The sequence below is a fragment of the Tamandua tetradactyla genome, chromosome 5, assembly GCF_023851605.1.
Source record: "Tamandua tetradactyla isolate mTamTet1 chromosome 5, mTamTet1.pri, whole genome shotgun sequence".
Classification (NCBI taxonomy): domain Eukaryota; kingdom Metazoa; phylum Chordata; class Mammalia; order Pilosa; family Myrmecophagidae; genus Tamandua; species Tamandua tetradactyla.
In genome coordinates, this window is record NC_135331.1 from 167,056,318 (window position 1) to 167,071,804 (window position 15,487).

Here is a 15,487-nt window from a genome sequence, read left to right on the forward strand (position 1 = left end):
AATACACAACTGTGTGATGATATTGTGAGCCATTGCTTGTACACCATGTACTAACCATATGTGTGTGAAGATTTGTCAATAAAAAAAAAAAAGTAGTCATAGAGGCAGTGCCTTGCACTCATCAATGCAGCAGACTCGCCACCCGAGAAGAAACCTCCCTGGTGGAGTAACCACGGGCAGCCAAGGACCTCAGACTGGCAGCCACTGATGGGAGCTCTGTTCTCAGGGAGGATCCAGTTCATATTCTCTACTTGTCCAGGCTCATTTACATTTTCTGGAAGAAGTTGCAAGGTTACAGGGCTCTGGGGAAGTGGGCAGCTCTCTTCATCTTCCTCCCAGGTAGTTCTGTTGAAAGAACCTATTTAATGAGCAGCCCTGCAAACAGATCTGTAAATCTACTCAGATATGAAGGGATTCGTGGAGTGGTGCAGACTTCTGCAGAGAGTGTGAAGGTTTCTGGGTGCTGGGCAGGGTTCTGCCACCTGATCTTTGGGCCTTAGTTTAGTTTGTGACTTTATGCCTTCCCTTAAAAATTTTCCCTACAACCAGCAAAAAATAAGACAAATTATTTGAAAATATTATCTAAAGATATTAAAAGAACACATAATAGCCAAGAGGACATTTTTCTGTTACGAAATTTTGTCTTCCTTAATTAAGTGATGCTTAGCATGACGTGAAAAAACTTTAGATTAAAACTTCAAATTCCATGTTCACAAGCAAATCAGTGCCTTGGTACTAGTTCTAGTGCATTAATATAGAACCCAAAGTTAGAAAGCCAAAAACCAGCCTAGAAACTGGGCAGACAGAGGGCTTTGGTCCTAGAGTCCAGCTTGATTTACATCTTGTTATGAGTTTTAAAGTGTCTAAATTCAGCCCTTGACCATTCCCCAGAATGATGGGCAGCAAAGCTGGTCAATAATAGAATGGTATAATTGACCTCTGAGTGTTTCTGTGGATTTATGAAAGTAATATTGTGCAAGTTAAGTCCCCCATCTGGGTTTATGATACCTATCAGACTCCTGATGAAGATAGAAATGGTTCGTTTTTCTAGCGTTGTTTTTCCGTAAGGCAGTAATTTCCCTAGCATCTCTTTTTCTCTCCCCCTGGCTTTTTCTCTCAGGTCAGCTGTGTGACCTCTCTTGCCCTGGTCTTTGCCCCTTCTTCCTTTCTGTCTTCTCTCTAGTATTTTTTTTTCAGTCTTTTCCCCCTAAACTGTCTTTTTTTCCTCCTCACCTCGGTTGAATGATTATCATGTTCTAGTTTCACGATGTTTAGAAGGGAGCCATTTATCAGAAAGAGCATCATGAAATCCTCAAAAGAGTATTAATAAAAAGTTAATTTGTTAAGCAAATGTATGTCCACTGTCAAGTTAATAAAACAGGCCAGATAATTATGTTTTCGATTCTGTGAAACAAAAATACTTAGAAGAAAAAATGAAAAGGATATATATCAAGATGCCCACAATGGTTAAGTCAGGCCAGTTAGAACATGAGTAACTTTCTACCCCATTTTGCAGAGTTTCAGGAATGCCATTATGTGCATGATTATGTCTGTCCCACGCACACCTCGGTAGTGGTATTTTTCTGTGTGTGGGACAGGGGAGTGGAAAGAAGGAGGGTGTGGAGAGAAGTAGTTTTCAGGTGGAGCCCTAGAGACCCCAGAGGTCCACAGAGAGGCCTCAGGATGCTGAGGGAAGTTGGGGGGCGGAGGCTCCGGACCCACCCCCTCCCCCTAACCAGAGCAGTTCCACTTTCATTTTGCTCTGGATATCAAGGTTTTGCCTAAGATTTCAACTTGGGAAAAGGATTCTCCCACTGAACAGATTTGGAATCCACTGGTCTAGAAGGAAGGAAACAGCGGTCAGAGCCAGGAGACCCGGGCATGGTTCCTGGCCCAGCCTTCCCCAGCGGCAGATAATGTGGTTTCTCTGGAATGAGGGGTTTGTGCAAGGTGGTATCTGCAGGATTCTGCTCACTTACCCTCAAGAAAATAAGCAGCTCTAGGAACAGAGACCTATGATGAATCCAGCTTCCCCCGACCGCCCCAGCAGTTTTCTAGGCACGCGGGGAGCCACAGGAGACATCAGCAAGCAGCACACTGGGGAAGGTTGGTCGTTTAACTCACTGTTCTTCCCTGCTTAGTCGTGTCTAAAGCTGAGATGGAGCAGTAGGACCCAGCACAGCATTTGTATGTTGCTCTTTTTAAAGATGTCTTTAGGTTGGAGGTCCAGGCTCCTTGGGAAAATGTGGATTGTAATTGTCCCCGAAGTTCTGATATAAAATCTGCAGAAGGAAAAGGGCCAGAAAAGTGTCCCTTCGTCCCGGCTGACATTGCCCGAGGTATTTATTTCCATTGAAGATCTTGGTGTCCCTTCCTGTGTCAGCACTGTCTCAGCCCCTGAGCTGGGAGGCCCGACTCCCGCTGGGCTCCTGGAGCTCTAACAGCAGACCTTTCTCGCTAATGGACCCAGAAGAGAGATAACCTCAAGATCTGTCCTTTCTCACTGGAGACGCCTGGAGCCGGGGCCCTGGTTTGCGTCTGTGACCTGAAGATAGGGTCCTCCCCTCAGGCTATGCCTCACAGCTGGGGGATCTAAATCCTGCATCGTTCATATGCACAGCATAATCTCCACTGAGACTGCTGGAGATGGAAATGTGAACTCCATCGGTTGCCACACTATTCAAGCATAGCTTTTGACTTTTTGGAAATGCTTTCATCTCAGGGACAGAATGAAGATGGCGTTGTGAATAAAGGCAAAAACTGAGTTTGTTGGTCATAAGTTGTGGATCGCTCTGAAATGAGAGAAAACCAGATAGGACCATCTTATTTCTTATTGTCGTACACCCTCAGAAAGCATTATTGGAAGAAACCCTGATTAATAGTGGGTGCAGTAGACCTAGGTAGAAACAGCCACAGGAGCTCCTCAGAAAGAAGCAAACGGAGCTGCACTTACTTCAGACAGGTTTGTGATCGTTCTCAAGTTGAGCTTAAACCTGTCCCCCAGAACCTCCCCCCACCAAAAAAAAAAAAAATCCAGCCTCCACGACTACTTTTATATTTATTTTAGATAAATTGTGAACTAACTCCTTGAGAAGTACATAGCAATTTTAAAGGGACAAAGCATCACTATCACTACATTGTGGGCTCAGTCCTGAAACATGAAGCTGTGGATTTTACTTGTAAATATTTATTGAATACCTTGCAGTATGCATCAAACTGTTGTCAGTCGCTCTGAGGTACAGAAATAATAGAAAACTTATTCGTCAGTCTTGGAGTTTACAGTCTACCTGGAAAGGCAGCATCAAACAAAACCATGTACCTGAGAAACAGAGAAAGTTCAACACTGCAGAGCTCCAAGAATAAGACCTGCCATTCTGTTTTTGTTTTGTTTTGTTTTGTTTTTGGTGAATTGTCCCTTTTATTAATCTATAGTGTCCTGTTCTAGTTTGCTAGCTGCTGGAATGCAATATACCAGAAACGGAATGGCTTTTAACAAGGGGAATTTAATGAGTTGCTAGTTTACAGATCTAAGGCCGAGAAAATGTCCCAATTAAAACAAGTCTATAGAAATGTCCAATCAAAGGCATCCGGGGAAAGATACCTTGGTTCAAGAAAGCCGATGAAGTTCAGGGTTTCTCTCTCATCTGGAAAGGCACATGGTGAACGCAGTCAGGGCTCCTCTCTCGGCTGGACAGGCACATGGCGAATATGGTATCATCTGCTAGCTTTGTCTCCTGGCTTCCTGTTTCATGAAGCTCCCCGGGAGGCGTTTTCCTTCTTCATCTCCAAAGGTCGCTGGCTGGTGGACTCTCTGCTTCGTGGTGCTGCAGCATTCTCTGCTCTCTCTGAGTCCCTCTGAGTCTCTCTCTCCAAAATGTTTCCTCTTTTATAGGACTCCAATAAACCAATCAAGATCCACTCAAATGGGTGGAGACATGTCATCCCCTAATCCAGTTAAACAACCATTCTTGACTAAATCACATCAACCAGGGAGATGATCTCATTACAGTTTCAAATATACAGTATTGAATAGGGATTATTCTACCTTTATGAAATGGGATTTATATTAAAACATGGCTTTTCTTAGGGGGCATATATCCTTTCAAACCAGCACAGATGTCTTTACATTTAAAGTCTATTTTGTCTGATGTTAGTATAGCTCCTTGTGCCTTCTTATGTCTACAACTTGCATAGAACATCTTTTTCCATCCTTTCACTTTCAATCTATTTGTATCTTGTGTCTAAGATGAGTCTCTTTTAAACAGCATATAGCTGAATTTTATTTCTTAATCCATTCTGCCAGTCTGTATCTTTTCATTGGTAAATTTAGTCTCTTAACATTCAAAGTTATTACTGCAAAGGCATTTCTTGAATCCACCATCTTATCTTTTGGACTTTGTCAGATCTGTACATTATTTTCCCTCTTTCTCTTTTTATCCTTTAAATTACCAGGTCTGTCCCCTCCTCCAGACCTCCCTCTCCTGTCTTTTTTTTTCAACTAGTCAAACGCTCTTTAGTACTTTTTTGTAGGGCTGGTCTCTGGTTGACAGATTCTTTTCAGAATTTGTTTATCTGTGAAAATTTTAATCTCCCGCTCAGTTTTGAAGGACAGTTTGGCTGGGTACAGAATTCTTGGCTGGAAGCCTTTCTCTTTCAGGATTTTAAATATATCATGTCACTGCCTTCTTGCCTCCATGGTGCCAGTTGTGTAATCTGAACTCAGTTTTATGTGGTTTCCCTTTTGAAAGGATTTATGTACCCTAGAAAAGCCATGTCTATTCTGTTTTTAAAAATGGAGTGCAGAGGTGCCCAGAAGTGATCTGAATGGGATGGAGCCAGTGCTGCTGCAGGTTGTTTCAAGTCAGAATTTGAAGGAAGTGATGGGTGTGAAGAAGGGAAGCAGAACTCCCAGAGAGGCTGGTAGAAGGAAGCAAGCACATTGTCTTTCAGATTGGAGAAGAAATGTAGACATGATGTTGGGTGATAATAATAGGAGTAGAAGCCATGAAAACTCATGCAACACTGCACTGAAAAGCTTAGCTGTGGCACAGTAGGCATTAGAAATTGCTGACGGCCTGGTGCCAAATTTTTCAGGTGCCATTTCATGGCAACAATCTGTTTTTATATATAGACTGAATTGAAATATGCTTCGGCCATGTGCTTCTCCGTGAAGGCCTCTCATAGGTCATTGAATGCTTTGACAGCATTTTTTCATTACAGGTAATGAACTATACTTCTATGAACACTAAATACATATTAAATAAACTCACAAATATATATTTAATCAGTCACAGAAATGTATAACCTATCCTTATGTATAAAATGTTTATGATGTGTCACTCTGTGTGAACTTCTTAGCATCTCTTGTATGTCATGTTTAAAGATACTGAATTAATTTGGGTTTTTTTTTTATCCTTCACAATTTCACATGTACCAGTAATGAATATAAAATTTGGGTTATTAATCATAAAGCTCATTATAGTAATTTCTTTTGGTAATGCCTTCTAGGCATCTTGACTTCCTTTCTACCGTTTTGAATGATTTTACCTTTTCATGTTAGATTTTTGTCTTTTTTTTTTACAGAGTTGATAGGATCCTATAATAAGTTCATTTAACAAATATGTGTCTAGCCCCTACAGTAGGCTGGCAGCTGTTCTAGGTTTTGAGGCTCCCAGTTTTTACTGATGAGAAGCAAATGTATTTCATAGTGATGGAATTGCTAATTCTGGTTTCCTTAGGATACTTCTTAATTTAAATTATTGATTGAATTTAATTTAAAATATGCCATTCTCAGTAACAAAAGCTGCGAACATTCTTATCGATGCTGTTAAAACATTTCTGTAAATGTTTTCAAAAGCAAACCAATCTTGGTAAATTGGGCACGCTGAATTTTGGTGAGTTCGTCTGTTTCCCCGGTAGGACATCGTAAAGTTCCTCCAGGGCTCTACTGAGCAGTTTGAAGCCACTGGGTTAGATGATCTCTGAAGTCGTCTTATTTTAAAATTCTGTTTCAACATCTCTGTGCCATTTTGTCTCCAGCATTAAATAGAATAACATTTAACTGATCAGCCAGACAGGTGTAATTATCCATTGGACTACTTGGTAAAAATGAAAGATAAAATTGATCTTAACCCATCTTTGGGGCTTTTCTTCACTTAGTGGCTTGGTTGCCCCCGTAGCAAACAGGGTGGGACAGGAGGACTGAAAGGGCATAAGCAGCATTGAAATGCATGAGGGGCATCCCTGGTCTGACGTCAGCCTAAAGCTATCAACAGATCGAATTTCCCAGTGAGAGCCTTTCTCTGTGTTCTCCACTTCTGAATCCAGAGACTAACTCATGAAATGGAAATAGGTTTCCAAACTCTTATTTCCCCACCTTCTGGCAATATATATGGAAAGCTTTACTGTTGGAGGAATTTTATTTCATCCCAGTTTTTGTGTACTGCTATTCTTTAGAGGATGACTTCATTTTAAGTTCATTCTTTGTCATTTTTACTGTGTAAACATTAGTTAAGTAAACTCTTTACCCATGGCCAGTTTGATTTTTTCAGGCACAGTGTAAATTAAATCGTCGTAAGACAGAAAGACTAAGGAAGGGGCCAGGGGACTAAGAAGGGCCAGGGAGAACATTCAAGGACCATAGCTTGTGTGCTGGTTTGAAAGGATGTATGTCCCCTAGAAAAGCCATGTTTTAATCTAAATCCCATTTCATAAAGGTAGAATAATCCCTATTCGATACCGTATGTTTGAAACTGTAATCAGATCATCTACCTGGAGATGAGATTTAGTCAAGAGTGGTTCTTAAACTGGATTAGCTGGAGGTGTCTCTCCATCCATTTGGGTGGGTCTTGATTAGTTTCTGGAGTCCAATAAAAGAGGAAGCATTTTGGAGAATAAAAGAGATTCAGAGAGAGCAGAGAATGCTGCAGCACCACGAAGGAGAGAGTCCACGAGCCAGTGACCTTTAGAGATGAAGAAGGAAAACACCTCCCGGGGAGCTTCATGAAACCTGAAGCTAGGAGAGAAAGCTAGCAGATGATGCTGTGTTTGCCATGTGCCCTTCCAGCTGAGAGAGAAGCCCTGACTGTGTTCGCCATGTGCCTTCTCACTTGAGAGAGAAACCCTGAACTTCATCGGCCTTCTTGAACCAAGGTATCTTTCCCTGGATGCATTAGATTGGACATCTCTCTAGACTTGCTTAATTGGAACATTTTCTCGGCCTTAGAACTGTAAACTAGCAACTTATTAAATTCCCCTTTTAAAAGCCATTCTGTTTCTGGTATATTGCATTCTGGCAGCTAGCAAACTAGAACAGCTTCTTGCTTATATTATTTGCCTTGGACATTGAGGTCACCTCAGAAACTTGCACTCACCCTCTCAAGTACCTAAAAACTATTCTAAGATAGGTGTGAAGGCAGTTGGATTGCTGAATTTTGAAAACAGGATAAGCAGAATTCAGAAGCAGTTTACAGCTGCTCTTCTTTATTTTGGGGATTTCTTTATTGTTTTTTCGTTATGCAGTGATTGCTACTCAGTAGCAATCCAACAATTTCTTTTCTCTGCTTACCTTTCCTTCTTGACTCAACTGCAGGAGGAAAGGACAAGTAGCAAGAAAGATTCCTGGGTGCCTTGCTTTGTCTCATTCCTGCCTAGAAGTTCAAGAATTGGAGGAGCAACAGTAAAACCTGATTTCAGTATGGTGTCTGGCTATGTTTGCCTCTCAGATCATCTCTAGGTTGACATAATTTTCAGAGGTTTTCATTTTTGAGTAGTGGAAAAGCAAATGGGGAATAGTCAAAGTGTGTATTTGGGAGTATGTACCAGGTGTCTCTAAATAATAAGGATTTTCCCAAGATGGAAGGACTGCCCCATGGCCATTGCTATCCAGTGTTCCAGTAGAGCCTGAAGAATCTTTCTTCCCCATCTCGTATCCTGTGCTGGGAAAGGGTTTCACGTGGCTCCAGAGCCAGAATTATGCCACAGGCTCTGAGTCCGGTTCCATTCCTGTTCACCCCTTGAGACCTTCCCTGCACAGTGTTTGGCTTTGGGACCAGACACTTTGAGTTCTTATCTTGGATCTACCACTCTCAGCATTTGGTCTTGGGCAGATTTCTTCAAAATTCAATTTATTGTCTTTACAATGGGGGTAACATCACCCCCTTATGGAGACTTAAAGAGACATTTTATATAAAACACTTGGTATATAATAAGCATGCAACGAATGTTAGTTTATTGTTGTTGGTATTATTTATCTCCTTGCCATCATCTTTGGTCTCTTACTGGCTCTGTTCTCTTGCACCAACCAAAACAAACAAACCAACAAAAAGCTTCCCCTGGCTCCACATGCCCTTCCACGTAATGCCTTGTTCCTCCCCTTCCCCGCCAAGCTTCTTCATAGGATTTTCTATGTTCCTTTTCCTCACCTTTCATATATTCCTCAGCCCACTCCCGTCTGGTTCCACCGGTGCTTGGCTGTTCCTTGATACTGTTGTTGCCAGAGTCACCAAAGCTCAGGGAGACTCTTCAGCCTCCACACCTTTTTAGATCTTTCCGTGCTAACTGCCTCTCCTTAAAGCACTGCATTTTCATGGCCGTGATCATCGTACCCCGCAATTGTCCAGTGGCTCTTTCATTCTCACTTGTTTATTCCTCCTTCTACTTGACTTCGTGTTGCCTGACTTCAAGATCAACTTCTCAGATTTTCTCTTCTTTTTCTCTCTGGAGAACCCATCCGCTCAGGTGGCTCTCACTCCTTGGCATCTCATCCTCCTGGTGGTAGGTCTTTCTTAACTTTCCAGTCTAACTCTTAGGCTGAACCCATCCCATTAGTTTTGCACATGGTACTCTGTTGTTTTCCTTCAGGGCACTTTTCACAATTTATAGTTATATCCATAATTGTTTTAATTAACGTCTGTCCCTTCTCCCTCCACCCCACCCCACAAAATTGTGGAATCCATGAGACCAGGCACCATGTCTGTTGGTCTCTCATGTCTGTATACCTGATGCCTGTTTGAGTGAATGTGTATAAAAGGAAATTGAGCCCTGACATAGGATTCAATCGGACTAAAGATGTTATACTAAAATCACTTTCCCAAAACAGTTAATAGTACAGCAAATATTTTTTGTGTGATTTTTGCGAAGTTTTTTCCTCCTTTTAAAATTTCTTTTAAAACAAGTCGTGGTGCACGCAGGCATTTAAGAACGCTACTCCTCTGAGAGAAGTTGTTAGATCCTTATGTCTTCCCCTGAAATTGCTTCTCTCTCCTGGAGGCAAATGAAAGTACAAGGCTCAACTAAAACCTATAAGGACTGCAAAGTGTGGACGGGGGTAGTCGGGCTTGGGTTTGGAGAGAAACAGGAACTGAGCATTCTCCTGGTGTGCAGCCTGCAGATGTGGAGAAAGTTATCAAGAAGGGTGTGCAGACCTTGTGATTGGCCGAGGGATGAGGGAAGCCTTGAAGGTGCCTCTATCAACTGTGGAGTACCTCAAGAAACAAGGCATTGATGTATGGGTCCTGCAGACAGAGCAGGCAGTAAAAGAGTATAATGCCTTGGTTACCCAAGGGGTCAGGGTGGGAGGTGTCTTTCATTCTACCTGCTAGGTGGAGCTTTAAGAGGAGAATAAATCACTAAGCAATAAGTAAAAAAAAAAATTCTTTTAATGTGGTTATAATTGAATGAGAAAAGGGTGTCTGTGATATATTCTATGCTAGGAGTTCCAGTGGGAGAGAACCAAGAAGCCGACAATCTGGTTCCAGGGCCTTATCCTCTAGCAGGGGTGTTCATGCCGCAGGAGTCATCTCAGAGACCTAAGACCTTGCCACAAGTTTATTCATGAAATGCCAGGAGTGGAGTCAATAGTGTGTTAAGAAGGGGTTTAAAATGTTGAGAAAAACAGTTTAAATCCTGAAATAAACATTTTTCAACCCACACACATACTAAAACGCACGCTTAGGAGAGTAACAATGCAGTGTTTATCAGTACAATGAACATAAAATATCAGTTTCTAAGTAACCTTCTTTCCTCTGAGTAAAATGTCCATCTTTTCTCTTCTCTTGAAGCTGGCCCTGGCTTCACTGTCTGTGACCACCACCCAGCAAGTATGTATCTAACTAGGAATATTTAGGGCTCTTTTCCCAGCACGCTCTTTCTTACATATTGACTAAATTAGGCAGCAAAGTGAAGCATTTGTAATGCAGCCCTGTTTACTATAGAAAACTATGTTTTCAATATCCAGCTTTCAGATGTGAAAAATTAAGATATGGCATCTTAATGCAATAAAGTTTTCATTCTTTTTTAAGCATTCATTATTCAGAATTTGGGAATGGTTTTATGACACATTTCTTAGTTTACTCATTTCCTGATTTTTGAAAATTGTTTTTAAGGGAGGATAACTGACCACCAGTTGATTCAGTGGGAGTATATAGGTCTTAAAAAAAATTAAAAAAAAACTGTTCCTGGGATTCATCCTACAATGTCTGGACATGAGACTGCTGGTTTTATTACTGGATAGCATTTTTATTATTTGGAGTTGATGTTCTGGATTTAAATGGAGATTGATAGATTTCTGTGTCTGCCTTACTTTCTGCTTATTTCAGACTGCCTTCAAATCAGAAGAGGGTAAGACTTTGTTCAAGTTATGGCATCTTGGTATATTGTAGATATTTTGTGCTCATTGGCTGTTGATGCTATTTTTTCTGATAGTTCTGTGAAAAATGCTGCTGAAGTGGTAGCCTAGGCCTTATTCCCAGGATTGGTAGAAATAACCTTATATCTTCTATTACCATAAAATTAATTCCCAGTCGGAGTTAGGCCCATATGTCTCTCCAAGCCATCTTTTCTACAATTCATTTCTATATTTTTAATTCCCAAAGGTGCTCTTTCCCTTGAAATCCAGATTGACCCAACATGAGAAGCTTTAAGAGACTCATTATAATATAGCTTCTAAGTCTTCAGGGCCAGGAGGATTACTGCCAGCCCCGTGCCTGTGACACTGGAGGATGATGGCGTCCAGCACGTACACATTCATTCTCTGAAAAGTTCTTCCAGTGTGCCTGATGATACTAGGTAGATGGGAGGTGGGAGCTAAAAGGCCTTGTGTTTTATTGCATTATCTGACTTAATGTGATTAGAATCCTCTACCATTATTAATACTTGGAATTTTGTTACTATTTTTTGTTGTGAGTCTAAAATATGCAAACGTTAAATTTGGTACCTGCATTTAACATACACCATACAGAAAGCTGTATCAAAAACATTAATTCCTAAAAATAGAGCCACTGGGTCTGTCCGTTAGTGTTAGGTTTAACTGTATATAGCAGGAAACACAAATTTAACAGTGGATTATTCTTATGTTAAAAAAAAGTTTAGGGTTGATATCACCTTAGAAGTCGGTGAGGATCAGAATTCTCTTACTTTTCTGCCCTACCATCTCAGCATGATGTGGTTTTCATCCTCAGAGTTCCTTCATGATCCCTCTATATGTAGGCCAAAGGAGGAAGAAAGCAGAGCAAAGGGGACCCATCTGTCATCTGAGTCAACTAAAGCTGCCTTTAAACAGTTGTCCTAAAAGTTCCCTTGAACTCTTCCATTCAGATCCCATTGACTGGAACTAAATCGCATGGTTGTCCCATCTAATGTCAAGAAAGACTGGGAAGTGTAGTCTATTTTCCTGGGCAGCCATGTGCCCAGCTAAAGCTCAGTACTCTGTTAGTAGGAAGAAGAGGACAGAGTAGTCTCTTCTACTAAGTCAAAGGCTTTGTACATTTTTAATATCAGTAAATACTGATAAAACAGTCCCCCGAAAGTTTGCACCCACTTGAGACTCTTGCCAGTCTGGATGTTTATTTCCCCATGGTTACCGAAAAGTATCTTAAATCTTAATTAAAGCCTTCTCGACTACTATATTTAAGTTTTATAGTCCACTAAGAAGTATGAGTTTGTCTAATAGTTCTTACAGAACTAATAATATTCACATTTTGAACTTTGGAACGTGTCTGAAGGAGGGTAAGACATTCAGCCTAATTAAATCTGATACTTTATTTACTGTGATTTTCATTACTAAAAGTGAACACAGGAAAAGAGAATGTCTACTCTTTAGGGCTGGACTTCCTGGGATTTTATCTCAGATGCTAACCTTAATCGGTATGGCTTAGTTCAAAAGAGAATATAAATATTCTTTCAAGGAAATATATTAAAAGTCTCCCATGTGCCAGGCATTGCAACATAGCACAGAAAGAGAGACCTATAGTGCTTTCTTTTCTTATTTAACTCTTCTCAGTTACCTTCTTATATGAACTTGTGTGACCTTCCCTTTATTCTTATACACCTTTTTTTCCCCTCCAATAAATATTTTCACTGTCGTCTCTAAACGTAGTCACACATGAATGAGTACTGCCAGTAGAGACTGAGAGCTTTTTTTTTAACGTCCAACTGATATCTAAAGTCCAACTCTTATCTACAAACTTCAAGATAGACAGTCTAAACTACTAAACCTATTTACTATAGTAAGAATACTTCACTGTAGCTTAGGTTAGTGTTTTTAAAATGATGGCTTGTACCAGATTCTTTTGGCAGCCACCCTACACAGAAAGCAGTAAAAATTGATGATTTGCAAGTTGTCACTAATAGTTCCTTGTTTCTGCAGCTCTTGATACCCAAGCCAAGGAGGGTCCTGTAGAATATTGGGTCAGGAAGTGCCTGTGCTGGTGACCTGCTGCCAGAGTGGAGTGAGTTGACCCTAATTTACTCCAGGGTGTCTGAATTCTTTTCCTTATGTGTCCACAAAAATATAGCATCACGGCAAATTAATGTCATTTTCTGATTTATTTGAGGAGTAACCAAAAAAAAGCTTGTTGTGTTTGGTGGCCAAAATACCACACAGTGAGAGCAAAATGAAAATGCTGGCCCATTTTATAGCATTCTAATTGTTAATAATTTCTCAAAGAGTACATTATTTGGACATGTGGCAACATTCCAGTATCATTCTAGAGGCATTGGACGTGTAGGTACGTGTGAGCACTATAGTAAATATACTACTTTTGCCAAGAATGTAAATAGGTTATCCAAGAGGAAAGGGGAGGGAAAACAAAATACCAATTTCCTCTGCACTAGAACATGACTGGCTTAAATTAGTAGTTAAAAGTGTAGCACATGAAATCTTGTAAGGATTTTATATTTCATAGTAAAGGCTCTTGCCTCACAGTTAATAAGCTAGAGAATTCTTTTGGAACGCTTGGAGGGAAAGTGTGTCTGTGTGCCTGTGTGACTGTGCCTGTCTGTGTCCGTGTGTTTGCTCTTGGTTCACGGGAACTTTCTGGTCCATTTTCCTTTTTGCAGGTCTAGAGCTGCTAAAGTACTGTCAGAGGAAACAGAGAAAATTAATGTGGGAGAGCTAAAATGGATGGAGGAGAGAATCCTAGGTTTCTACATGCATGACCCGTGATACAGCAGCAAAGCCACTGTGCCGAGGAGAAAGCCGAAGGCATTTCTACCCAGGTTCAGTTGAAGGCAGGCTATAGACAAGTCTTGGAAACTCAGGAGAAACTCTTCCCTCTGAGGATTGTCTAGGGCTCCATAATGGAGATCTGAACTCTGCAGAAGCTCAACAAATGTTACTGCTGTGAGAACTACCATGAAGGGGGCTGCCCGGTTGTCAGGGAGGTGGAGGGGGTAACCATCACATGGTCTGCTCGTAGGTCTGACGGAAGAGGAAGGTAAGAAGAAACAAACTTAAGCCTGCTGCTGTCTCAGCTCTGCTCTTTATAAGTAAGCCACAGCATTGAGCAATAGCTGAACAAAAGATGATGACTGATGCAGCTAGAACTAGAAAAATGGCTGAATCTGGGAATCTTCTTTTCTATTCTCCCCCTTGCTCCCTTCTATTTTTATTAATAGTTTGTTGTGAAAACAAAGCAAAACAAACTAAAAAACCTTATGGGTTCTTAGCAGAGCCAAGTCAGAACATTCAAAGTGCTGGAACTGTGTATGTCTGCTGAGCCCCAGTTTCCTCCTTCATCCTATGTTCCTTCTCATTTTCGGAGTGATAGAGAAGCATTGGCTACAGATGAATTGCCCAGTATCATCCTTTGTAGGTAAGGAAATGTCAGCAGTTCATAAGCTAAAGCAGTGGACTCTCAAGAACTACAAGGGTCTGAGATTTTATCCTACTAGCATGCTACCAAGATAACTTGTCACAATTTCATGGATACTAAAGCAGATGCCATCTAATGAGTGGACTTAACAACAGGAGTTTATTGGTTCATAGTTTCAGAGGCTAGAAGGCTTGCTTCCTCCCAGGAGCAGTATCTTCTGACTGGCGGGCAGCCTGTGCGGTTCCTTGGCTTCTCTGTCACATGGCAGTGCACATGGTGGCGTCTTCTCCTTTTTCTTCAGGTTCCAGCTCTGGCCGCCCCCCCGTGGCTTTTCCCCAATGTCCAGTTTCCTTTACATATTAGAACTTGGGCCATATCAGATTAAGGGCCACCCTCTTTCAGATTGGACGCACCTTAACTAAAAACATTTTCAAATGTCCTATTTACAAACGGGTTCACATACATAGGACCTCAACATGCCTTTTGTGGAGGACATGATTCAGTCCCCAGCACTAAGTAAGACACAAGCCTCCTGGGTCTGGGACAAAAGAACTTACTATTCAGGTACAGCACAGAAGCAGCTTGAGCAATAGTATGTTTTGTATCAGTTCCCTTTTGGTCCCAAATCCCATGTGAGTGATGTGGATGGGCCCAGTTTGATGCCTGTGTGTGTGCAGTGGGCTGTGATACCAGAGAGGAATCCTAAATTTAGCTCAGGATCCTAAATCTTTTCTAATAGGCAGTAAGCATGTTTACCCTTTGTTCTGGAGGGAGGTACCATTTCTTTCAAGGCTGTTTACTATGCAAACAGCCTTGAAAGAGAGTTCAGAACAAAGCACATTAGTGCTTTGCTTACAAGATATGTGAGAGACCCATGGAGAACTCTCTTCTGACTTGGGCTTCTTAACCTTATAGGAAGCTGGTGTTCCAGCTTCCCTTTCTGTTCACAAATTAGCCTAGGATTTAGCTGTCTTTCTTACTCGGGAAGACTACTGAGGTCATAGCTATGTTTGAATGAACCTGTTGTACTTGTTTCTGGAGAAACAGCAAATATGGTGTAATACTTTTCCTAAGGCCTCAGAGAGTTGGAAGTATGTTACTTGAAGCTACCTTTGAACCTGAAAATAGTTCAGCAACATCTGTTTCTGTGTATTTCTCCTTGTTTTTGATATTTGATGGATTAATCTCGGTGGCTCCCGTATGTACAATGATTTGTTGAGCCTCAGGGAGAGAGCTGGTACCTGGTGGTTCTATGAGCCCACACACATTTCTGATTAGCAATTGAATAACCTGAGTCAGGGGAAAGAGTTGGAAACTTTGGGAGGCCCAGATGATGGGTTGCAGGAATTTGGAGGAGAGAATCTAAGAGCTAAAGCTGCCAAGCCAAACTCAAC

At 41.2% G+C, this 15,487-nt stretch overlaps 1 protein-coding gene and 1 pseudogene across 7 annotated transcripts in view; both read left to right on the plus strand.

The window, feature by feature from the left end:
* Positions 1 to 15,487, plus strand: part of FOXO3 (forkhead box O3) — a 119,104-nt gene that overhangs the window by 70,325 nt on the left and 33,292 nt on the right. Inside the window, exon 1 of one of the 7 annotated variants that reach the window (XM_077162573.1) lies at positions 13,387 to 13,497. The exons of 5 other annotated variants lie outside the window; for them this stretch is intronic. The gene's annotated coding sequence lies outside the window, so the exon portion shown is untranslated. Of the gene's footprint in view, positions 1 to 13,386; positions 13,498 to 13,602; positions 13,716 to 15,487 lie in introns of those variants that run through there. One more of the 7 variants, XM_077162572.1, reaches the window with a different exon arrangement.
* On the plus strand, positions 367 to 9,608 carry LOC143685037 (mth938 domain-containing protein pseudogene; annotated as a pseudogene).